Source organism: Hermetia illucens, chromosome 5 (assembly GCF_905115235.1).
Source record: "Hermetia illucens chromosome 5, iHerIll2.2.curated.20191125, whole genome shotgun sequence".
Taxonomy (NCBI): domain Eukaryota; kingdom Metazoa; phylum Arthropoda; class Insecta; order Diptera; family Stratiomyidae; genus Hermetia; species Hermetia illucens.
Window position 1 is genome coordinate 41,441,558 of NC_051853.1, and position 27,377 is coordinate 41,468,934.

The 27,377-nt window shown below is 40.4% G+C and overlaps 2 protein-coding genes across 3 annotated transcripts in view; one reads left to right on the forward strand and one right to left on the reverse strand.

The window, feature by feature from the left end:
• The window catches only part of LOC119656560 (cation-independent mannose-6-phosphate receptor), a 532,053-nt gene that overhangs the window by 164,330 nt on the left and 340,346 nt on the right, over positions 1-27,377 (reverse strand). The gene's annotated exons all lie outside the window — the stretch shown is intronic.
• The window catches only part of LOC119656557 (protein toll-like), a 227,154-nt gene that overhangs the window by 99,561 nt on the left and 100,216 nt on the right, over positions 1-27,377 (forward strand). For both annotated transcript variants that reach the window (XM_038062936.1, XM_038062935.1), the window contains one exon: positions 22,525-22,634. The gene's annotated coding sequence lies outside the window, so the exon portion shown is untranslated. The remainder of the gene's footprint in view (positions 1-22,524; positions 22,635-27,377) is intronic.

Here is a 27,377-nt window from a genome sequence, read left to right on the forward strand (position 1 = left end):
TGCAGTGGGTTATCTGTTGGCGGTGTCAAATTGCATGATTTTCGCCCGAATCCCAAATTTACACGGTCTGAAAATTTCGCTTGTAGTTGAGTCAAATTTGTCCAGGTTTTGGCATTTTTCGCTTTCATGTTTTGGCCACATTTGGTCTGATATACCAACGGACCAGAACGTCCACCAAACTGGCACATTTCTTTGATGCGATGACTACTATTCAACCATCAAAGGTAATTTTGTTTATTAGCATAGTGAGCGATTAAAATTAAAACCATTGCTGAAAAAATGTTTCTTTTGAAGAATAGGGCTCGGTTGTTTTTTGTTCAAGGACGCAATCAGTTTATATCATAAGATGGTCATAGGGCTTCAGTTCTTGAACGAGCTGAACCTCATGAGGATGCAAATTAAACTCCCAAAAAGAGTGCCATAAGACAGCCCCAATGGATGGGCTTTGAAGAAGCTTCAAATATACAAAACATAGAAATTTATGAAGGCGTCATTTTAAATTCTTGGGATTAATTCGGGGCTTGGGAAAGGGACGGAAAAGGTCTCTTTCCCAAAATTCTTCCTCTACAGTTCACTTCGCAACTAGGAGTTTTTACTTGTATACAGGATAAATATGGTAATGAGAGTTCTCTCGCTTACTTTCCTTGAGTTTTAAGCAAAGAAACTATAATGGACTGCAGTGCTCAAAAGCCTGATGAGTCCTTCAGTCATGAATTTCTACTAACTAGATTCTCTAGATTCCTTTTTAAGAACAGAATTCTGAACCATTACTTCTTTAAACGGCAAAATATTTTAGCCCAAAAACTTTCCATTAATTCATTAAACAAATAATTAAAATCAAACCGCAAAGCAACAAGCCGGATAAAAAAAAAGTCCAAGATTATCTAATAAATTCCATCAAAACTTGAGGGAGAAACTTTGTTCATTAAAAATTTGACAGCTGAAATGAGTCCTGTTCCATTCAGCATCGTCTGCCCGATGATGAGAAATTCAAAACAAGGAAGAAGGATATAAAATGAAATATTATCCGACTTCTTTTTATTCCTTTCAGGATTCAAGGAAATATGTATTAAAATATAAATATGCAGCCGGAATGATGATTGTAATATTCTCGCTATCCTCGTCGTTCTTCCGTAATCCTGCTTCCTTGAATTTTTATTTTTATCATCAGCCGGAGTTAAAATTAAACTTTACGCTACTGTAATTCCTTTGATGTTTCACGAGTATCTTCACCTGTGATTTTATTTTAAGAAAGGCACCATTTTCTCTCGTTTATGCCTTTTCCGTTTTCAAAGTGATTCATAATTTGAAATTTATCTTTTCGGAAATGCCCATTTAATTCGAATCAGAGATGATACTTTGGGATTTTCCATAGATTTTGTTGGTCTTTTTAGATAAAGGATGGAATGATTATAGTCGAGGGAGGAGTTTAATGTGATGCTGCAAATGAATAAACACAGCCTTTCAAAGGCTTAGCAAATCCTTTAGCTTTGTCGATCAAATCATTCTGAATTCCAACACAATTTTCAAATTCATTCTATCCTTACTATGAAATACATCAATTTTCCACAGCTGTACCTTACCTCAGGGCATAAAACGCATAATTAAATTTCCCTTCCATACAGGGATAGGACATTTCCAAATAAACTCACGTCGGCCTCAAGAAAAAATACGAGGGTAGTGAAAAAGATACTTCCCAAGGATTTTCGTAAAATTCAAGTGTTTTAGGGTTGTATCGTGACAGAAATAAAACTAACTGAAGACCGGAAGCTCTTTACTTCAAGTGAGAAGGGTTTTACAGGTTCTTTATTTTTGAACAGGCGGTTTCATTCAGCATCACGGGTAATTTATCAGGTGCTATCTCCCCATATTTACTGTGACAAGCATACTCACAGTCGGCTGACAGGTAACTCGCATGATTAAATTTCGTTTTGAAAGAGTAACGGAATAAATCTCTTCCTTTGGTATGAGGGTTGGAGTTAATGGTTGTATGTTCAAGACCCCCAGCTACACTTTGTACAATTCAGGAATGGAGCAACTATATGTTGCTGCAAAAACTAGGAAAGCGGAAAAGTCAGTCAGTTATGGGAAGCAATATTATAGTACGTGGTATCTGGTGTAGACAGAATACTGGTGCGAAACTGTCTGACCTAGATGCTAGTGTTGAGGCGATTGAATTTTCAAATTAGCGCAGAATTATGAAGTATATTTGGTTTGATTTAATGTCTGACCCTATCCATTTCTTAAGTCAGATCTTTTCTAGCATAACTTGAAAAGATAAAGGTGAAAAAAACCTGGCGAATTAAAATTGAATCCTTCAACCGTCTTAAACGAGCAATTGATTTTCCTGATTTTCATCTATGTCTTACACTCAACCAGTGTAATCACTGATATTTGGTCTCATTAAGTTGCAATTAGAGGAATAAATGAGCAAAAGGGGGTTCTGCAATGAGTCTGTAGTTTTGACAGCGGATGGAATGAGATTTTCGGAAACGTTGATTTGTTTACGAGCCGAATTCGGGGGAGAAACTTCATCCCTAATCAGCATGCAAGAGTAGCACAAAAGTGTGTCTGGATAATAAAAAAAGGGGGGGGGGGAGCAATATTGGCACCCTCAAGTTTAAACCACACAAGGAGACACTATTATTGCATGGTAGGTTTGGAGGTAAACCGGACCCTCGCTAAGAAAGTGCACATTCCATAATCAGTGATTAATTTGGCTTTTCAAAGGTCTCAGTACGATCGGTTCTTACCGTCAGCTCCTTTTTCTTCTCTGGAAAACACATGCTTGTAGATTTGACAGCGGACTTTGCCCCACAATTGTTGATACGGGGAAGACATTCGCAGTCGCATAGTGTAATAAGTCAAATGTGAATTATAAGCCTCAAAATTGCCGGAGGAACAGTAGCGGCATGGAATTGGGCAAATATTGGCTAAAACGGGATTATTGTTAGCAAAAGTTTTTACTTCTTTGGGGTTTGTCATACCGTAGGCATCCTTTCCATTGACTTTCTGTACGATAGGCGAACAATGAAACCTGGTTAGATGAATGAAATGAAATGAAAGACTAAGAAAATGAAAAGACTAGGACCAGTTGTCCTCTTTTTCATTGAGGAAAATAAACAATCATTTTCGGGAATCTAGGAAAATTTAGTCATTTTTGGTTTCCTAACTATAAACAAGCCGGACAGCAGCATACCCCACAGTAGAATCAGCAATGAAATCTGGTCATAACTATTGTCTGCTAGAATAGAACAAAAGGTTGACTGTTTCCCAATCAAAATTCTTATCTTCTAGGACGGCAATGTACAGCTGCATCCCTTGCCACCTAACTCAAACCAATTGAAGTCGATGTCCGAAATCAGTTGGCACATTGATCGTCCAACTCGGATTTGTCACCATATACTATCATCCACCTGGAGCTTTGAAGAGAGGTCGAAGCAATGCAGAAATCATCGTGCTCAATTAACTTGGAAGTTGGCCTCCTACAGAACTACATATTTTAGATATAGCAGTTTAGTCTTTCCAGGTTTTTTGTGTAAGCAGTTGGAATACGCTGAACACTCTCAGGGTCACTTTCGCCATCTTTTTAGGTTTTTGGGATAGTTTTCCGCTCTTGGTCATCTCAGGCCACTCAGGATATCATCGGAAGGAAGCAATCAAGACTTTCTAAATGCTTCAAAGTAAGGTCAAAAACATTAGACTTAAAATGGCAATACGCAGGATGGAAAGTTTAAGGTTCCTTCATGTAACGTTAATAGGGGGATAGACACTCCAGTTAATATGGTCTTCAAAAGTATTGTCAATACTAGAGGCGCTAATAGGAAAGACAGCACAAGAAAATATAGTGAGTGAACTTTTATGTGCGGTAGTAAAACTGTGAGTGCTTAGTTGTCTAAAAGAAAGCATATAAATGAGCTGAGAAAGTCAAGGAATACTAGGGAGATATTGGATCAGGAAGGGGAGTAGAGAGTGATTTCAGCTGGATGTGCTTCATGTCCTGATATCTGTATTCCGACAGGATATTTCATTGACTTTCCTATAACTACAAAAATTTTAAATTGTTTCGATTAAACTGGAATATGGCAGAACATAAGTTATAATCTTTTCACTGATATCCCTAGCAGCTTAATTCTACCAATTTTGTCCCGATTTCGATCATAACCATGTCGCAATATAGAAGTAGGACCTGGCAAGAAGTCCTTATCAGACACTTGTCCCTAAAAGTGTCCATTATCGAACCGAAACGAAATGGTAAATAATAATAATCGTTGGTGCAGCAATCCATATCGGATCAGGGCCTTGAAGTGTATTAGAGTACTTCATTCAAGACCGTAAGGGTGCACTATAGGATTACAGTACCCTATAGCAGGCAATGTGATCAGCAGTGCGGTCGCCCGAGATTATTACCCTGATTTGACTCAGACACTCATTCACAGCTGAGCCGCCTGGTATCCGACGTCAAATCACGATACAAATTCCACTGTAACCAGTGGGATTTCAACAACAAATGGTAGCCTGATGGTGTAATGTCTGGGGATTACGGCGGGTGGGATAACACCTCCCAGTCGAGTATTCGCAGTGTATCGTGGACCGCTTTCGCGACACACGACCTTGCATTATCGTGCTGGAAAATGACCTTGTCGTATCTGTCCTTTTATTCTGGCCATTTGTTTGCAGCGTCTGGTTCAAACGGAAAAGTTGCTGCCGGTAAAGATCTGCCGTCACCGTTTGACTAGGTTTTTAGACCTCGTGATGAATCACTCCTTCCTGGTTCCAATCTTGTCTTCTTACCGTACATATTCTTCTCTGGCTGGGATATTGATGGCTGGCCTGGTGAAACCTATTATTTTCTGTTCTGCGGATTGCCATGGTAGATCCACTTTTTGTCACTCGTTCAGTTCGATGCCGAAAATGCTTTCTTTCATGCCTTCCACGAAGCAATTCACAGACTTGCAAACGTCTTCTAATCACTCTCTCAGACAATCCATATGGAACCCATTTCCCTTCCTACTGAATCTTGCCCATGGCTCCTAGGCTATATAAAGTGGATGATCGACCGATTCCCAATGCGCTGTTTTCATCTTTTCATCTCCACACTTCTTCTTAGGTTGTCTTCTAAACTGAAGTCACCATCTTTCAATCGCTGAAACCACTTTTGGCACATGCAAACTGCTGGAGCATGATCGCGTATGTTTTTACAAGTCGATGAGATTCCGTCAAACTTTTCTCCAAGATAAAATAATACAGCAACACTTCCTGCAAATTACGTTTTACAGGTACAAAACTTGGCATTTTCAACACGGTACAAACACACTTGTTGACAGAATAAAGAAATAAAGTCAACTGCGTTACATAGCTGACACATAGGCCTTTCGGGTGCAGTGCTGCCACATTTAAGGTTCAAACTGGTTACAAAGTTATTGCCATCTATCGGGGATTCATCTGAAAAGGCAGTAGGTCACGAAACCTTACCAAGGGTATACTGGTACCATGGGAACCGGGGTAGTCCCTGAATTCACATATTTCGGGAGAATTCCTGTTGTATCTGTGTGCAGCTCCGTCGTTGCGGTTGGCCCCATAGTGTGAGTTTCATGGGGATTGTGGTTGCATTCAAGTGAATAGAGACCTTCCGGCCTTAAACGTGGTGTTGCGTTCCAGCATGAGTGTCGTACTCCATACTTCGGTAGAGATTTAGGTAGGTCTTGCATCCACCAGTATGAATGCTGAGCCATGGACTCGGTATAGATTGGTATCGTCGTTGCTTGTCACAGAGGAGCTCTGATTGTGATCACAAAATCTACCCGTGTCTTAAGAAGACCGAGGGATTAAGTCCCTGAGACAGGTACCCACGTTAATCGACAGGTACGTAACTGTCAGTACAACTGAAGTCGAGGAAGCAATAAAACGGACAAAATCGAAAAATGTAACAGGACCTGACGACATTGCATCTGAACTCTAGAAAAGAGCTGGGACCCAATACTGCGTCTTGATACGGTGGATTGAGATTTGATGTTGATAGAACCAAATGGCGAAACCGATCATGACGAGCTGACACCCCTTGTGAATGAGACAAAAGCTGAAGATACTCTATGCTTCCCAGCTCATAGCAAATGTATTAATTTTCTTTTGAAACTTGTTAACGTTTGGAAGAGCCGTGATTCAGAACTGGGACAATCTGCTTTTAAAAGTCAACCATCCATTGCAAAATTATTTGTGCAGAGGCATCCAACGGTGCAGATGTAGCCCCATATTTCCAAACCAAAGTAAGCCATTCTTCAAAAACCGACCGCCTGACAACAGCACCAACTTAATTGTTCGTATAAATTCTATATCAAATTAGTATGTTAATTGCCCTACTCAAAATATGTGCTTATTCATGTAAATTGCAATAAAAAGAAACTCCGTACAAAGAGTCCTCCATGACAGGTTTACAGCGCGGCTTGTTTCCGGATTAGCGCTACACCCAGTGAGCACACGAATTTCTGAATTTTCTCTATTTTGATGCTAATTAGATAAAATCTCATATGAAATGCATGAGAAAATGGCAAAGAAAATCACATGAATTTATAATCGTGAACGATTTCCGCATGATGTGGTCTTTCTTCATAAGTTTCCCAGCGATTTCAAAAGGAACAAGCATTGCGGTTACGTTTACATATGGTATGCGTGTACTATTGAAAAGCGTCGCTAATTAGTTTTCCTGTTGAACAACGCAACGGAAAAGTGGGGCCTGTCGAAAATTCAAATGGGGAGAAAAATGCTTCTTTAACACTTTTCGCGTTCTAATTAGCAGAATTTCAGAGGACTCTTGACTTGATAACGCTGAAAATAATTGCAGTAGGAGATAGGAGTGAAACGAATGGGAAATAGGAAGTTGGTTGGTTGGGGTTAGTGCACCGATGCAGGTACAATGCAGTTCTTGAATATTTTTCCTTATTCAAAACAAAATGATGGAAAATCAAAATCACATCGGAGAAAGCCTTACAACATTATCAGAAGAAAGGCTCGAAAAATTCTCAAGCGGAAGTTACATCCAGACTGGCTTGAAGGGGCAAGGACATCAAGAAAACCCGTCTCATATAATTGCCGTAAAATCTTTCCTTCGAATTCCAGTACTTTTTATTGATTTTGGCCGAAAAATAAGTTAAATGCACACCTCAGTGCCATGGGGACCCCAACCCACTTCACTTTTGCTCCACGTGTATTTTTTCCAAGGCTGATAATTCGCGAAAAGTTTTATATTCTATTTTTTGTTTTTCTTAAAAAGATTCATTTCTGATGGGAAGCTTGAATTTGAAACAGGATAATTTAAACGATTGCGATCTGGGAATATACTGATTTTGAGGATAGCAATTTCAAGTGATTTTTCTCAAAAATTGTAGTATGGGTAGGTATACCAAGTACTTTGTTTTTTGGTCCCAAAAGAGAGAAACTTAATTTAAAAGGTCAAACGTTGCTACATATCCCTGTTTCGAAACAAATTTATATTTTAAATCTTAAAAAGCCAAGACGACAAGGCGATAACAGGACGACGAAATAAAGAAATACAAGTAGGAGATGATTCCTACCACCAATTGGTGTTAAGAAATCGACCCCGAAAAAAACTTGAAAATCGCTAAGCCTCTTATCTGCTTAGGAGATCCTTCCCGTGAATCTGTCAAATTTATCTCTACATATTGATTTCAATAGACAATTTGAAGCTTAAGACAGAAGAGAATCATAATTTTTATAGATGGTTTCTAAGATGCCAGCATTTGAACAAAAAGCCTAGATCATGTAAATTTAATCCCTGGGAAAAATCCAGGTCCCAAACTTAAAGGTAATTCCTACAATAAAAAACTTTTTAAATTGTCGAAGAAATAATTTCGCTTTACATTGTATACACGAGGCAATGTACAGAGCAACAGACATCCACTAAACAACATCCTTGTAAATTTTACAGTAAATTATTTCCTCTAGCCCTTTTGGCCCTTCAGCGGAATTTTATTATGCTGCCATAGGCGGACTATAAACGTTCCACCCCCTTTACTGGGAAAATGCGAAAGTTAAGTGAGCGTTCAGCACTGTTCCGATTTCTCCTTTTTTCCTCCGGTTTTTTTTCTTGCAAGTCCTTGCCACGAGTGCTTGCAGGTGTACTCTCCCTTGATTGCATCATACCCGTCGTTTTACTTGCATCTTTTCCGACCTACATTTTTAATAAGATTCCACCCGGGTGAAGGAAAGTAGTGAATGGAAAAGCTAAAGTGGCTGCATAAACTTTGAAGACGATTCTTAAATCTAATTATATCTATCTCGTCCAGCTCTTCTTGGGTTTTTTCCCGGTAACTCAGTTTTTTCTTGGAGTTTTCGCTGTGTTTCACATCGTTTACGGGGTGTATATACTTAGAGCGAGATATCCTTCATAGATACTTACTGTGTTCGGTTAACTTAAGATTATCCGCGACGAGAAGGACCATTGTTTTCATTTTCTAGATGACTGAAGCTTTTACGTATTTTTCTTCCTCCTAGCGGAGCGATGTCAAATTGCTGGGAAAGCTAAATGATGTCAGCGCCAGAAGAAAAATTGAGCTAATAGAGTTCTGATGGTCACAGGGCGATAAAGCATTGGGGAGAAAAGACAAGTGGGGTGAATTTTGTAGAGATAGAGCAGTTTTTAGTACGAGCAGGAAACAATTTGCTTTAAGGATTGTAAACATTTGCAATGCAATGCCTTTGGGGGTTGGTAGAAGTGGATTCGGCTTAATTTGACGGTTTATGGAAAGTTCTTGTTCTCAAGTGTTTTTGTTTTAAAAGAAGTTGTTACAATTGCAATCAGTAGTTTATGATGGAATAGAAGAGCTTTGAAAATCCCAGGAGCTGATAATAAACAAGAAGAAAGATACAAATTCAACTGCGTCAATCCGCTAGTACTTCAGAGCAATTCCAATGAAGCAAATTACTGTATGTTGAGGTAGGATGCATAGTAATATCAATTAAAGACTTAGGTGCTCAAAGAGTGAATCAAATCAAACCAGGCAAAATTTACAATACCCGTGGTTTCATGCAGTGAACTGAAAAGAAAATCCGTTTGTGTGTATGTAGCATTTTTCCATTCCGTCCTGTCTAGCATCCTATCCTATTCACATTGCACAACAAACTTAACGATCATTTTAATCTTTTTGCAAAACTTATGTCACCCCCCCCAAAACCGAAAACCTATTTGCATATTATTCAATTATAATGCATAAAAATAAAAAATGATCATTAACCTTTTCTTCCTTCAGCCACATGCAACATGCAAATCCGTTTTTACCTGACGGGCAATCTCAGGCAATTGCAAAACTTTTATGTTTTATCTATTGCTTCAAAACAGTTGGGAATTGTTGGTGAAGTGCTTTGACAAAAGACAAAAAGAAGCATTTAGAAAGTGCGCGACTTGAGAATAATTTTTCCGGAAGTTTTCGCACAGAAATTGTGTGCTCACCAGGAAATTTCATAATGCAGTTTCCGTTGATGATCGAGAGATATTGAGGGATTTTCACTACTTTTTCTGGGTTTTGGTCTTGATTTTTTCTTGTTGTTGGATGATTTTCAAACAACCTTTAAAGCGCAGAATTTTTGAGGATTGAGTTTTGGAGAATTGAACAGAATGATTAAAACTACTTTCAGGATTGTGAAGAGAGTAATTCTGATCCAAATTCTGACGACAAATTGTGTCCGCTCCCAACAGTTGCTTCGGCTCCATCTGCTGCTACTAATAGCGGCCAAAGGATTATACCCGGCAGAAAGTTGGCACAAAATCATCAGAGGGATCACGTCTACAGATGCCCACAGATTTTTTGAACTTGTGAACACAATATTGCATTATTTTAAAGCAAGAACTATGAAGGAAACTAAGCCAAAACACCTTTTTTACGCTAAGTGACATTTACTATTCGAACTACCGAGCATATCCTAATTTTTTCTTTTCAAAATCATCTTTATTTCTAAACGCTAATTTCGATGCTACTTTTAGAAACGTCAACTCAATTGATTTGTCTAATGAATAGTTTTATGACTGGTTAAAAAGGAAGTTCCACAACGGACTACGAAAGGGCATTCTCTATTTTTATGACCTGAGAATGCCAAGGAAAGGTGATATCCATGAAGGCCGCGCCTCCTTAAAATCTGAAGCAGGATAGACAACGACAGACATCGGGTGAAAATATGGTTCGTCGTGGGTCTTCCCATTCAAGTGCATAATGATAATGATGTGAGAGAATACCCAAAAGAATCCCCAGCATTCCCGAGTTTAACTGGCACAGAAGGGGCGTGCAAGCATCATTTGCGAGCTCATCTTTATGTTGCCACTTCTTTAGGATTTTGGAATGCTCTGCCCGCTTGGTTGATCTCGGTCAATGTCAATGCAAATTTTACAACTTCATCTCACATTGCAGGCGCATAACTACTATAACTTTTAAGAATCGTTGTTCAGTCCTTCTATTCCAATTCTATGGCTTCTAGTCTGCAAGTTTTTTGACAGTACTGTATTGGAAACAGAGCTCGTCAAATTCAGGACATGATTCAACTTATAGTGGAGGTTTCTTAAAGGTAACATTCCGATTGTGAGCTCTGCCGTAACTTTGCTCGGGAACGTGATAGAGAAACATGTTTTTGATGGTTGTAACAATAATAGTAAAATATTTGTTGTTATTGGCGACTCTTTGTTGAAGCGTAAGCGAATGATGCGAAATCCTCCCTGGCTCCTCAAGTGAGGCAAATTCGATGACCCAAACGATCACAACGTGGAAATATACCTTATAGCCCTTGCTGTTTCTGATAAACTGCTTCTTTTACTTATTCGAAAGTTCTGGGGATTCTGAACCGTTCTCATGGGGAACAACAAAAGGCGACTACTAAGATTTCAAGGAAGGGCGTATATCGTAAGTGCGTTAGTTGGAAAAGTACTTGTGTCACTGTTGAAAAAATTTATCATCATCATCAACAACGCAACAACCGGTATCCGGTCTAGGCCTGCCTTAATAAGAAACTCCAGACATCCCGGTTTTGCGCCGAGGTCCACCAATTCGATATCCCTAAAAGCTGTCTGGCGTCCTGACCTACGCCATCGCTCCATCTTAGACAGGGTCTGCCTCGTCTTCTTTTTCTACCATAGATATTGCCCTTATAGACTTTCCGGGTGGGATCATCCTCATCCATATGGATTAAGTGACCCGCCCACCATAACCTATTGAGCCGGATTTTATCCACAACCGGACGGTCATGGTATCGCTCATAGATTTCGTCATTATGTAGGCTACGGAATCGTCCATCCTTATGTTGTAAAAAATATAGCAAATAATCCTGAAACATATCAAGGAATATTTCGAAAGCTTAATCGAAAGAAATGAAGCTGATTTTTGCTTTGTATATCTGAATAATGTTGCTTCTGCGACGAGGTATGATAACCGTGCTAAATCATCCTTCGGTATCCTGCCCAGAATTTGGATCACAATCAACATCAGGTTAAGGCTACTATGTCCCAACGTTCTCTCTGTACTGGTGTTTGGGAGCAGTACACTAAAAATGACTGCTACCATTACTCAAGAGTTCTATGTTTTCATAAGCTCATGTCTATGTGTTGTTATCGGGGTACTTTGGTTTGAGACAATTTCTGAGGAATACACGTGGACCTGTTCATTAGGAAATGGACAGGCAGGGGGGGAATGTCATGTAAGGGAATTCACTATCCCAAGATGGCCAACATGTGGATCATCTTAAAGCTACATAAGCTTCCTTTAAAGCCTTGGAAGAGCACATTGCCAGAAAACCTCACCCATGTGCGCAGGCCTGATTGGTGCGCTATGTCTGATATATGCATTCATGACCACCAATTATAATATGATTAAATCATTAAACTGACATCTTCGACAGTCCGACCGATATCCCAACTATTTCCTTGATTTCAACTATCATTTGATAGTCAACTGTTGGCTTGTTGACTTGTTCTTCTTCAATGATCCGAGAGCCTAGTTCGATTCTGGCCCCTGCCTGCAGCTCTTTTAGACAACTTGGTCCTTTGTTCGGAAAAATCAGTGGTTTATTATTGATAGTGATGATAGAGAGAACAAAGCCCTCGTAGTGCTTGAGTGCTTTTCCTATGGGACGATTTTCTATTTTTTCGTTTGGTAAATGAAGGATTCTAAGTCCACACCTAATTGATGTCGAACCAGACTAAATGGAGAGCAAGTTATTCTCTTTTTTTGGGCGACTTCCCTCAATTCATAAAGAAATACTCTGGGCAGTGGGTTCGGCAAGTTGATTTATTGTACAAAATTATTGGATGCAGAATTGTTGATGTATTATGAAAATCAGATTTGCTGAAGCATCTGCATTGCCAAAACAATTAACACGCAAGAAGATAATCATCACCGTTGACCCTTTAATGGCAGACGAATAAAATGAGATCAGCGAAATAGGCTACCAGATGCCAACCCATAGACTTTAATAAAAGGCCGAATAGCTAGGGGAAATTTAAAATTATTCGAAAAAGACTATTCTTTGGTTGAAAAGGTATTTGGGGTCTGTACTTAGGGAAATTATAAATTTAATAACGATTCCTCCTTCCTCCTAAATTTCCGAGAAACTTGCACTCTTCCTTCACTAACAGTGGAGTCGCGTTGTACAACTCGGGTGCCGTGCTCCTCAGCTACGGTAGAAGCTTTAAGTAGACCTTGCATTCTCCAGATAAATGCTGAGCCTGCACTCAGTATAAACTGGTAACATTGTAGCAGTCACAGCGGAGCTCTGATTTGGTCTCCAAATCAATCCTTATTCGAAGAGGACCATTGGACTATACCTACACAGCAAGTACTCATGTTAAACCCCAGAACCACCTTTCATCACTTTCCTGTGCCAAAGAGTCCCGTGAAATGACATAGCCCGTAATGGTATAGTCCTTTTTTCTCAATATGTGACCTAATCCACTTCTGCCATCTAATTTACATACCGAAGATGCGTCAAAGCGATGTAGGGAGTGCTCCCTAAGAACTCCTGAATGCTACTAATAAGTCACGATTTCAACTCCAAACTATTGACATGAGATAACTTGATAGTGGAATACACCATGCTTTAAAGGATAACAATTCCAAGAGTCGTTACTCGTCATAGAATACCCGAAGATATTATTCAATACAAAAAAGGGAATCGCGAGGACCCAATCTTCTCCATTTGAAACCAGAGAGTAGAATGAGCCAATTGCATACGAATTCATCTCACCTGTTTCTTTGCCCCGACCAAAACCAAAAAGCAGAATAGGCTATCTTCTAAAGGTTCACTTTCTGAATTGGTTCGTAATGAACATAGATTGTGAGGTGGCCATAAGAGTTGTTTAAAGTCAACTGCGCGCCAGAGTTTTCCCAGAAACGCAAAAGAAAAGTGGTGAAGTCAATCATGTGGGTCCTCCAGTACCTAAGTGCAGTTCTACTGACGTGTCCTTCTGGCACGTGCTTACATCCTTCTGTGCTAGTCAGGTTTAGAAATATAAGGATCTGAATGAATCTTTTTCGACACTTTAGTTCCTCACATGGCATTTACAAAAAGTTCAGGCATCCTCCATCCGGGGCGCTAAACGTGCACCAGGATCCGAAAGCCTAGTTATAAAGTATCTAACAAGTGTAAAGTAGGGAGTAACGATAATGAAGACGATGATAGCGCGCGTAGGGCCGGATGATTCGAGGACCCAAATTCGCGACCGAGAAAGAAAAACCCACGAAGGACTGCATTTTCGGCATCATTTCCCTTCAGGATTGGCTGTTATTGAGGCTATCGTTTATCGCTCAAAACAGCAACGGAGAAATTCGTAATTTTGAAAACTGGTTTTCGCAATTTATTGTAAACTGTGCCTAGAGATGGATGCGCCTTCTTGTATTTTATCTTTGCATTGAAGTTTTCTAGTACTATTGTAGTTTTACGCGGCTTGTTGATTTCTTCTAAGATATTGAATGAATTCCTTTCTGAGTTTATCGTTTCTTCGATTGAACGGTGGTAATTAACAAGCCATATATAATATTATAGGTTAGATAATTTTATTTTAGTTTAAATCGCAGTATGGTCCCAGATGATGTTCAGTTGCGTAACACAGTAATTAAGTGGGGATAAGCTGCCAGCTGGTCGCCAATCTGCACCCTCTAGAACTAACCTGGTGCAATCCTATTTTATAGCACAAGGCACTCCCGGTTATCGTCCTTCAGCTAGCTGCATCTAACGGTTACCACGTGGGGGTGAAAGTAGAAGACGGTAACAGAATTTAACTACACATTGTCGCCCTTGTATGTATAACACACTACGATATTTGTTACCCTTTCACTTTCTAGGAAAATGTGGCTGTATCAAGAAGAAACCCAGGAGATTCAACTTTTAGCACACTCTTGCAAATTTTATGGAGACGGAAAAGTCCTGCGCATGTTCGACCGCAACGGGAGTTGCGCGAGCAAAATTCCGCGCATAAAAGCTGATGTTAGCACCATGTATATGATGACACGTGGTATCATCTATCATAACAATAGACACTGCATAGCTGTGTATGGCTTGCCACATCCAAGCGGGAACCAAAGGCAGAGCTTCCTTTAAGATTCATTTCGGATTAAAAGGCCATGAATCTTAATGGTATTAGTGAGCAAATGATGCTTCAAAATATCTGTATGGGAAGCCTGTTGGAAGCAAACGTGCGCAACTGTTTGACCGGCATTTCAGAACTATAAACAAGAATATTATATAATCTGATATCAATGAATTGAGAGGTGTTAGCCCGTCTTTGAGCAATCTCAAAGTGATAACTACCTGCACCGTTCTTTGGTTAATTTCCTCCAAATAATCTTCAATTCTAGCAACCAGAGTGCAAAATTCAACCCTTACCCATACTACCCTCAAAATATTATTTTCAATTCTTTAAATATTGAAACAATCTGAAAACACTTTGCCTTTTTCCCAACCAGTGGAGCCCCCAACCAGGTCGTCCTCAACAATAATCGTAACTAGCAGCCTTTGCACTGATTATAAACCAGAGCATTCTGAAGGGAAACTCATACTTGATGCTTGATGAGATCCAGAAAAGTCATTCCAAGTGTTGTAAGAAGATACTGCGGGGTCGTATCGATTACCGATGATGCTCTTCACATACGGAAGTCAGTTATTATTTTCAAGTGCTCTTCAGCATAAATTCTCATACACCCTAGTAGCATGTAAACATACGTTCAGATATGATGTTAGGCGTACAAGCCCGAGTATATTTTATCTTATTTTACGTAGTAGTGGCTTGACTTTGAAATAAAATCAACTTCAGTGAAGTAAATTTCATATCAAATTACGAGGGCGATTTTCTAAAAAAAAAATGTGGCAAAAATATGATATAAGAAAGCATTCTGTGTGTTTGATATGGTAGCGATCTCCGCGTACGTGAAAACAAATGGGATATTTTGTACGATTAGCATTAGTTTTTTCACAGTTTTGTTATATTTGTTATATTTCCTGCCGGAAATGTTAAGTGAAAGAAGAAAATTCAACTAAATGCAGATAACAGGGAAACAATAAATTATATTTCGATGGTATTTTTAGGATAATTTTAACTCGAAATAGAAATATTTTTAGGAAATATTGATTTTATTGGATGCTAAACGGGTTTAACTAAGGAAAAGATATAACTGAACAACATAGCGGGAGAAAGTGCTGAATTTCTGTATCTTAAGTTTTTCTGCTATCTTCTGCTTAAGTCAACTAGTAGTCGCTAAAACGATACGAATTTTTCTATTCATTAGTGATTTAATTCGGTGTAAAAATGGTGTGATTTTACGATCTTTTTTCCGGATACAGATAGTGCCAACTTTTTCAGTCAATTCCTGAAATTGCTATTGCAAAAAATTTAAAATTGAACGAGTGACAATGGCACTCCGGAAACTGGTCGTTCATTAGCCCATAGTGGGATGACTCCGCCTGGTCGGAACATGTCGCAGAACTTAGTGGTTGAACCATTTAGGAGAAGCTCGACCATCCTGCGATCTCCTCTGAAATCAACGTTAATGAAGCAAGGAAATCAGGGAAGCTTCCGCGAGGCTAATAAATAGGGAAACAGCCAGTGGGAAAACCAAGCAGAGCAGCAATGTCAAAATGCGGACGAATCATCGTTTGCCCTACTCGGAGGAACAATAATGAAGTTGTCCGAATTCATAAAGGGCAAACACAATGTGCACCAGGGACCACAAGCCATTTGGGTACTGTACAATAGTGCCAAGAACGAAAAAAAAACGCCTCCAAGAAATCAAGCGTCGCACAGGCAACACAGGTGACACCCCTCAAAATCCAAAGGGTGGTAAGCTTGAAAAGAGGAGTAGAGAGGGAGCGAATAATTATTTCGGATCTCCGCAGGACGCGAAAAGGTAAAAAGGCATCTCATCGGCAAACGTGAAAATGAATCGTCCTGAAAAGGATGCAGAATACCGAAAAGTGGCAAGGCGAGAATCTCTAGAGAAGTGGCAGCAATGATGGGATGACTCGCAGAGGCGTCGCTGGACCCACACTTTGGTTCCTCGTATTGAGGAGTGGATTCAGCGACGACACGGCGAGATTAACTACCATCTGACGCAATTCCTGTCAGGACATGGTGGTTACAGGAAGTATCTGCACCAATTCAAGCTGGATGATTCTCCCTTTTGTCCTGAATGTGGTTGCACACCTGAGGACCAGGGGCATGTTATGTTCCACTGTCCACGATTTTTCTCAAAGGGGAGGAGTCTGGAAGACTCCCTGAAAACCAACCTAAGCCCGCGGAACATCGTCGGGAAATGTTGAAGTTGGAGGGAAACTGGTGTACGGTGAATTCCGCAATCAAAACTTAGAAAAGCTGAGCTTGGTCGCTTAAAGCGCAGTCCATCGCGCGAAGTAATGTTTTGTGGCGGTTCCGCGGGGAAGGAAGAAGGAGAAAGTGGGGGTGGTTTTAGTGGGTGAGAATCCCACACGCAGCTGCAACCTGGCGCGGCACTGCCTTTGTAAGATTTCCACCTCCATCCATAGAAAAAGAAAAAAAAAAGACAGACAGACAGACGGACGCATAGACAGACATTGAACCGATTTTAATAAGGTTTTGTTTTGCAAACAAAATCTTAAAAAAAAAAAACAAAAAAGCTCGCAGGGATACGCGGGCAATTATGTGAAGCAGATTGGTACAGTAAATGTTGAGTTATGGCGTACACGGACTTCAAAAATAGCAAATTTCAGATAAGCGATTTATTTATTTTATTTATCAAACAAAGCATTATACATAAAATAAGTGCTACTAAAATAAATATACGATATGCATCTTAGTCAATTATTCAGAATTAAATTTTTTAATTACTGTTTTCCTGTATTGCCTTCGTTTTAAACTTTAGGCGAATTAGATTATGTTGGGTTAGTTTAAGTGGACTAAGGTGTCAAGAGGGTGTTTGTTATGTTATGTTGGAAGGAAAATTTAGATAGGTCTGGTGAGTAATGGAGATTTAGTGAGTTAAAAGTTCAACAGCATCTACTAATAGGTTCGTAATAACCATAGACAGTTTGGTGTTGGCATTATTTAAGCTTTGTTGTATGTTTAATGCACCGTGATTGGTCGTTAAGAATGATTCTTCCGAAAAGAATATTGCCACTAAATGCACCGCTAATAATGTCAAAAGTGAAAAGGCGCAGAGTAACGCTTTTCTTGATGAGGCAGTCATTAAATTTGAAAGACCCAGCCTGTATTTGTAAGATGGAAGGTTACCTAGTGGGTCATAAAGGTCTCTCAAAGCGAAGAGTGTAAATTGTTTCCGGATAGATTCGATCTTGTCGCAGTGTAGCTCATACGCTGGGTTCCAGATTACGCAAGCATATTCAAGCAGGACCTACACCACCGTGGTATATAAAGATTTTATGACCCAGATGTTTTTCAATTCCTTTGCTTACCTCTTAATGAAATCGAGTTGCTTATTAGCCGTGGATAGCACTTTGTCATACTGCAGGTTAAAGCGCAACTTGTTGTCCAAAACTATACCGAGGACTTTGATATGGTCAAATCTAGTTAGCTCGGCATTGTTAAGGTAGTTAAAAGTTAAATGCTCAAGAGATTGGAGTTTAGAAAATGCTACATCGCAATGAGTTTGAATGGTACGCTACAATTTTAAATCATCAGCATAAAATAGATGAGGGATAGGTGGGAAATAAATATATTAAAAGGAAAACTCCTCTGTTGAACTCCAGAGGATGCAGATACACTTTTAGATACCAAACCTTGGTATCTAACGAATTAAGTTCGATTTAGAAGGTAAGACTGGAACCAAAAACCAAGTGATCTAGATATCCCAAAGTTTGACAATTCGTCCATTAGAATTTGATGATTGACACTATCAAAAGCTTTGCTAAAGTTCGAATAGATCACATCAGCTTGACATCTCTTTTCCATTTCGCAAAGGGTATCGAAAGCTAGGATTATTAGGTTAGTGGTAGTCGACATGTCCTTTCGAAACCCATGTTGTTGTTCATTGAGAAAGGTAGTATAGGATTGGTACCTACGATGGGGCATAAAACCGAATCAACGCTCTATTAGCAAACGGTGAATGGGATCTCTTTCTTAACGAAAGCGACTCTGCCGCGCCTAAAAACGGGACAAATTGTACTAACTGGTCCTCCAGGTTGGGGGTTGGGTAGGGCTGACAACCCTACACGGAAAACCGAAGTTGCGAAGCCACAACAGGAACCTCGGACTGGACGTCCCAGTTATGATATAAAAATCATTCTTGGGGGCAAGTAGGCACGGAGCCCATATCCAGGCGACGCGTTGACTCCCACTTACATCAAAACAGAAATGATAATGGACTGCGGATTGTTCAATTAGCAGTGTCACACGAAATGGTTATTGAAAGTACCTGGTGTGCGCGGAAAGCGGTCCACAAACATACGTGGGCCTCTCCAGACGGGACCACTTTCTATCAAATTGACCACGTGTTCAGCCTTGATGAATGTCAGAACATATAGAGGGGCCAATATAGACTCGGATCACTTTCTCGTTGGCATAATGTTGCGAGCTCGAATAGCAATACCACGTAGAATCCCCTCTGACAATCAGGTGAGAGTTAACACCGAAGCCATCCACAACACCGCCCTCCGCGACACCTATAAGAGGGAAATGGATGCCGCAATAACTGCAATCAACAGAGATCCTGGAGATGAAGCATCAACAAATGATCTTCATAATCACTTGAAGAACGTTATCATAAATACGACCATAAACACAACACAACACACAACACAACAAACACAAACAGTCGGAACGGCTGGTTTGACGATGAATATAAGCTACCAACGGAACGGGAGAATGCTACATAGCGAGTAATGCTGCATTCTCAGAGGAAGCGGGCACGCGCGGAGCCTTATCACGAACTCCTTCGAGCGGAGAAGCGACTTCACAGACAGAAAAAGGAAGTACAGGGAGCAACCGCACCAGGCGCGGAAGTCTTTCCAACAAGGAGGAAGGAGGATAAAGCCTTACACACCTCGATGTTCATCCTGCCAAGACAAAGAGAGAAATCTGATTTCCGACAGAATGGGCATATTGGAGCGATGGGTTGAGTACTTTGATGAACTACTGAACAACCAGAACATCGGCGAGTTGAATTACAGCGATGGAATTACAGCCGAATTGATTAAATATGGGGCGACCAATGACGCCAAGTGGATCATCAACTTGTGCTCAAGGTATGGGACAGCGAATCAATGCCTGACGACTGGCAAAGAGGCATTATCTCATACATAAAAGGGAAGATATCGCACAGTGCAACAATTATAGAGGTATCAACTTGCTGAGTACCATCTATAAGATATTCTCCGCTATCTTGCTAAGCCGGATGGCCCCATACTCCCAGAACATCATTGGACCATACCAAAGAAGCTTCACTCCAGGTAAATCAGCAACAGATCTCTCTGCAGCAAGCGATGGGAAATCTGCTTGAATATGGACATCAATGGCACCATCTTTTCATCGACTTTAAAGCCGCTTATGATAGCATAATCAGGGTAAAACTGTACACGGTCATGAGAGAATTCGGTATTCCGACGAAATTGATAAGACTGATTAGGTTGACTCTCACCAATGTACGAGGTCAGGTAAAAGCAGCAGGATCACTCTCAAGACCATTCGACATCAACAACGGTCTACGACAAGGGGATGCCCTATCATGCGTCCTCGTCAACCTGGCCCAAGAGAAAGTGATTCGCGATGCCGATGTAAATTTCAAGAGGCACCATCTTATTCAAGTCCACTCAACTACTGGCCTGGCTCACGATATCGACATCATGGGAAGAACAACCCGAGATATACAGGCTACATTCATCCAGATCGAGCAGGCGGCGCGAGATCTTGGGCCGCACATTAATGAAGGCTAAACGAAGTATGTGGTGGCAACGTCAGCGCCAAGACCAAAAGAACGGACAACATCGAATCGCACTGGTCAATCAAAAACAATGAAGATACAACTTTGAGACCGTTGAAAATTTCTCCTATCTAGGGTCGAAAATCAACCGATAACAGCTACGACGATGAAATCCGTGCACAGTTGTTGGCAGCCAACAGAGCCGATTTCAGCTTAAAAAACTATTTCGCTCGAAACGTCTCACCGTAGGGTCAAAGCTCTTACTGTACAAGACTATGATCTTGCCAGCCCTTACACATTCCTCGGAAACTTGGTCGCGTTCGAGAAGAATTTTTGGTCCCCTACACGAGGATGGACGATTCCGTAGCCTACATAATGAGAAAATCTGAAACTGAACCATCATAATCTCGATTGCGCATTCAAAAAAAGGAAACAATATCGTTGATACGCCTTGGCTGATACCATGTTCGTACTTCATACTTATAACCTTCTTCTACCCAACTAACAGATAATAGAATCAAAGCCGGTGTTTCACGAAATGCGGGCGGTTGATACCATCTTGCTGTAATCTTGCCGGCTAATCTAAATCAATCAATATAGTTAAGTAATGAAATCCATTCACTGTGATCATGCATGCAACCAGCAGTATTTTCGCAAAAGCACCGGAGCCTTTTCTCCTTCTATAATGCTGCAAAATAATCTCAGTTATTGGCCTCCCGAAGGATTCGCCTCCATCGGAAATGGACTTACTAATGTGTCCTTCAGTTTGAAATAGCTAGCAGCTTTTGGCTGGTTTTGTTAATGGAATCCGCCTGTTTATTTCGTGGCTTCCCAAGTTAATGGCCGCCTTATTTGCATTTTAACTCTCAAATGTCGTCTGGGAACCTTCCGGTCGCCCGTGTCTTTCACTTGACTGGCATAATGAACTTTCTACAGTAAAATAAAGACAAAGGATTTTTGCTTATCATATATAGTCTACAATGCTACGTAGTATCTTATTCGCCATCGTCTCTCGCTGGGCCCAATATTCCACCTTCTCCTCAGTTTATTTCAGAGCCGGTGTATCGTTGTCATTAGGTAGATCAAGCCAAATACCAGATGTTGGTTGGTGTCGTCCGTTATTACTGTCCCCAGGTGGACAAAGCTGTACAAATTTATGGATGTCCAATGTTATCTTGTGTTCTTGCTGCCTTCACTGCCATTTATTCTCAGGCCCCGCTGCCTTGTTTATGTAGTTTCATCAAGGTTCCTTTGCACAAGATCTGTGTCCTGCCTATATCGTTTGCATAGGCCAAAGTTTGAGCCGTTTTATTAAGTATCATTTAGTATTTTTTGCGCAGAATGCTTCAAGGCGAGGTTTTAATTTTGAGGCCAGTCCAGCTCCTTGTTTAAGTCGAAAATCTGCCCTAAAACTTCGCACCAATGGGAGCGGTACCTTCACCCGCGGTGACTGTCCGATCACCTCGCAAACTTGAAAATTGCACCAAGCTATAACTCGTTGTGACTGCAGAAGTTGTATGCACACATTTCTTAGGTTTCCAGAGCCCCAAGAGTACCATTTTTGATTACTTTCAGTCAGGATTATCGTTCAAAATAATTTGATTTGATTCATATACGTATTCCCAGTGAATAAATGGCGTTGAGCGTGATCTGATATAAACCTTTACGAACCACTCCTATGATATTTTCACTATTTTCGTAGTGAGGTTTCACTGTATCTATGCGTCCATATTCGAAAATCTCATATTTTTTTTCTTATCAAATTTGATTGCAATGACAATTGGATGTTGACAGTTCAAAAATGCTTCAAAATTTCAAATGGCATTCCCTTATTAAAAGACCCGGGATTATTAAAACATTTTGGTTAATAAATGGAAGTTTAATCAACGAAATGAAACAGACTGAGCACAATCCTTTTCATAAAATTCAAATGAATTTATATTCAACGAAACACTATTTTGCATAATAAAACACTTTTACCGCATACTTTTCCCTGATTTATGCATTTCAACCCTGCAAAATAATTAAACTTTTCCGAAATCTAAAAACTTTACACAATAAATTCTACCACCACCTCTAGTCATTATCCGCAGTATCACTTACAGTCTTTATTCTTTCATTTTTCCAGGATTTAAAATAGCTGCACCGTTCCAAAGGATACAGGAATATTCATTCATTATTCCAATCCATCTTGCAACTAATTGAAAGTGTATCTTTCTCTCAACGCATAGAAAAAAGGTAAGATTCACATTTATCAAAAAATTCATTAAAACTGCCACAACTTCAACCTGAACTTTGAAAATGGCTTTGGATGAAGGTCCTTGTTCTGAGCAATGAACTGATAAATTCTGCAGATACACATTTCAATACGTAACTGTACAAGGAAAATTGCCCGGGAGCAGTTGTCCGTACATTAAACCCCGATTTGCGTCACATTTTTATGGGCAGTGGAAATGGGTGAAAGGATTCTATGAATTTTTTTTTTTAGATGAGTTATTCGAGGTTGAAGGGTACACGGATCAACGGAGCTAAATGGAAACTTTCATATCTGGCGGGAAATATGCATGCCTGTTTGTATCTGAGGATTAAGTAACCATTGGCTATCGATGGAAGGAGTAGTCAACCTACCACGGAAAAACGTACATAGCTTGCTTGTGGCTGTTTGGCATAGGTATCCGTTGGAAGGTATAATAATCAAAACGAACACTAAAGTGAAAGTTTTTATGGCGGGATTTCAGTTTCAGTGAAAAATAAAATCCCCAGAGGACGAAAGTTTAAAAGTCACGTAATAGTTTGATAGAAAAATCGAAGAGGAAATAGAATCCCTTTTATGTCCACGACTGTTGTCCCACTATGCGCACACTCTCACCTTTCAAACGTTACTTTTCTTCGGGTCATGAATAAACTCCTAATCTCCTGTGGGCGGTGTAGCTCCATGAATAAAAACGCAATATCAGAAAGGTTTCTGAAACTAGTTAGCCCAATTTTAGTTGCATCTCTCCAGGTAATTTGAGCACGGCTTCCAAGCAATAGAGCAACAAATTCCCTGGAAACTGAGTGCGTCCTCCAACGAACACCTTTAAAAAAGTTGTAATTTTTTCATGAGTCTCACTCAAATCACATTTTCATACGATGAAACACCTTTACTGCAAACCTAACTACGAGCGACATCATTTTTGTGAGCAGCAAGCGGTAATTGCTCGTCCTTGTTGTGCTCCGCTGATTTGACTCATAAATAAAGGGTAGTGGATCACACTTGGCAAGAGGGAGGAACCTGCCGGAAATTTCATCCTTTATGCATGCAAATTAGAGCTGAGGAGTGCACAGATATTCACTTTGCTGAGATTCTTCCGTGCTACCATACACAATCCCGAGGACATCCGCATGCCCATACATTGTGATGAACGGAAACTAACCATGCTTATCTGTATTCATGGCTTTAAGCATGTGTGCGGAAATCAGATTGTTGCAGAGATTATGATAACCATCTGTGATGGATTGCCCAAGAATAAATTGCATATCCTATGCCGTTGTAATTTATGCTGCAAGGAAGAAGATGGAGGGAATGAGACGCCCCTGCAACCTAGTTGCATATCATCCAGTTTGTGGTTTGTTTGCATTGCAGGGTTGAATGTGCAACTTAGATATATAGAGGCTCGTTAAAATTCAAAATCCACGAGGAGATGGTATAATTGACTTATGATTGTTTCCAGGATACGGCATAGAAGGACGTTTGTTGAGGTGGCCTTCTTGTAAATAGAAGATGCAATTGCAGAAAGATGAAATGCATCGGAAGCTAGAGAATTGCAAGGGAGTTTCTGCTGTACATAAAATCTTGTAAGGATATATGGGAATCAGGGAGTCAGCAAATACAATTATTTGTTTGCAACTAATCACAATTTCGTAACAGCAAACATAAGACAAAGCCAAATTATGACCCAGAATGGAATTCTGGTTCTAGTTGGTTGCAGGGCACTTATTGAAATCTGAAATGGGAATTTTGATCGTCTTTGAAGCTATCGTCAACAAATAACAAGAAAAGGATCAGCAAATTTTCTGCAATGCTTGTTTTAGTAAATTTGAAGGAATACCGAAACCAATTTCACATTTTTTAAGGATGCAGTAGCTCCTGTTTCGCGGCATGAATTTTTAAGCTTAAGGCTATGGACCGAGAACAATATTAGCGGGACAGAGGCCGGCCGATCGATGGGCAGCCGATCACTTGAACCGGGGGGCTTTCAACTTTTAAGAGCAAGCCAAGAAAATCGGGAATTGCAGAATCGAGAGTTTGCACTGTAAGGATCGAAAATAATTGCCAATTTGTTTGTTGCTTTGATTTTTTTTTTATTTTTCTCGTAATGGAAAGAGCTCCGTGCACGGAGTTTGGTGGGAAGTAAAAATGCAGACTCGAGTATTTTCCACACTCGAGAGTGTGCAGAAGAATGCAGCGGAAAGCGTTGCGTTTTCGCCTAATTATACTCGAATGGTGTTTGCTACTCCGTCCAGGACCATGACATGTACGTGCTCGACGGAAGCGTATCTTCAATTTATTCATGAATAATCGAAAACTTAGAGGCCGCACCTTACAAAACATCTGACGCAGGGGAAACAGCGATCGAGGATGTGATCCGCCGGGGATTCTCCTTTTCGACCACGACACTTGAGTCCGAAGTTGTACGACTCCATGCGAGGTCCAGCCGTCTTTTTTTGTATTTCATTTTCAGATTTAGCTCGCGTGTTGTTCATTTCGATTGGTGCACGCAAATCCCCCATGTTTGTGTATTTTTCAGGATCCGGTAAGGATAGACTCATCGGAAAGGAAACACGAATTTTTGTGAAATGACACGTGAGGGATCGAAGCGCCCAAAGGACACATCATCTGGGAACTGTTGCCATTATAAACCCGACTTAATGTAATCTGACATAGGAATATAAGCCTGTGATTCACAGGAACTCCAAAACGGTCTGTGACTGTAACAATGAAAGACATAAACGAGGAAAAAGGTTCCAAATATAAAAAAGGTAACAATTGACGAAAATAATATAGAAAATTTGGACGAAAAAACCGACTGAAAAAATGTCTATACACCAAAACTTGTCCGATCTTCTCTGCTATCAATTGTCGACTTAGTTTCATTTATTCTGTGCTGATGAGAACTCACTAGTTAAAATGGATCTGAAAATCCAAGTCAATGAAAAACAATCGAAAGGTAGACCGAAATAAGGATCTGGAGCGCCGTTTTAAAACGTAAGAACAAGAGGGCGGACTCCAAGCGGCTCAGATCTTCAGAGTCAGCCCATAACATCAGGAAGAATAGCCGATCTATTTATTTAGTTAGTTTCCGTAGCCTGTCTCCAATTAGAGCTGGGCAACAGCGAAGGAAGTAATTGAGGGTTCTCTCCCTTCTTTCCGCAATGCGAATATATTTATTTATATGTTTAACGGGCAATAAACAAATAAACTCCAATTACTTGTTGTCCTCAGGAGGAAGAGAAAGCTTATGCTATGCTCCTATGCTTAAAACTACTTAAGAAAAAAGTTAAAAGGACCAAGCTGCTGTGCGTTGTAACTTCGGCAAAGCCTAGGAATCGGGGAATGGAAGTAAACTTCGAGCTCCGCAGAAGGCACGTTGAAAATGTCTGCGTTACGTGTGTTATAAGACGCAGGACGGCAGGTGATATCGTTAGCGGCACAGCAGTTCATCAGACCTGGAGAAACTTTAAAAAGGTGCATATATCCAGATAGGATCTACGCTGATGTAGTCAAGTGAGGTTCAAAAAGCGGAGGCAGGAGGGGTAGTTCACACGAGGCAAGTTTTTCTTAAAGAAGAGGGAAAGAGTGAATTTACGTTGCACATTTTAAAGGGCAAGACAATCGCAGTTACCGGAAGGTGACCAGATCACGGAGCAGTACTCGCGTGGAGTTCCTCACGAGGGAATTGAACTGAGCTAAGGCGGGTTGGACAGTATCAAAATCAGAGGAGGGGCGAAGTATAAAGCCTGATAATTCTGCTGCTCAATTGGTAATTTCGAGGCAATAGGTGTCGGAGCGGAGCTAATTGTCGAAAGTGACTCCGAGGTCTTGAGTGGAATTTAGGTGTGATAAGTGTTACGGGAGTAGGAGAAGGAAGTTGGTGAGTAGTACATAGAATGACACTTTTTGACGTTTAGCGCTAAACCATTAGGAGAGCACCAAGGAACCAGGGAAACACAGTCCATAGGCGACGATATAGTGAAACACAGCTTAAAGTCGTCGGAATAGAGCAAACAGGGACCAGCGGGAAGGTCAGTGATAAAAAATAAAAATAAAGAAGGGACCAGAATAGATCCCTGTGGGACCTCAGAGGAGGGAAAAGCAAGGACCGGGATGTGCAACCGTCAAAAAAGACACGGCAGGATCGGTTGAAAAGGTAAGAGGCAAGCCATAAAACAAGTAGTTTGGATAGAAGTAACTTGTGATTTATAGTGTCGAAGGCTTTAGCGAAGTCAGTGTAAATGGTATGCACTTCTTACCATGAATTTAGACATTTGGCTTTGGTAAAGTCAAGCAAGTTGAAGACCGTGGAATACGCTTAACAAAGCCGTGTTGCTCTTTTACTATATGATGGTCAAAGTGGGCAAATCGTAAGGTATGCCAAATGTGGGAGTATCGTCCCCTATTGAGCAGTGCCCCAAGCTGCGCGCATTAATCTTGTATGCATATGCAAACGTCTAGTACAAGATCTTTTCTTCATCCCCCTCCCACATAGGCCTGGTAATCGATATTAAAATTGAGGATTCAATATTTCGACCGCTAGGATACCTCGATAATCTGGACATCCATTGAGCACTTCAATGCCTGCCACAGATCCAGGTTTCTGTGATGCAAATGATGCGATTTATATCTATATTATAACATATCACTGACACCGAACAAACTTCAAACCTCACTACCTATATTGACATAATTTGCATTGGTTGATATAGGATAGTTACAGCGTG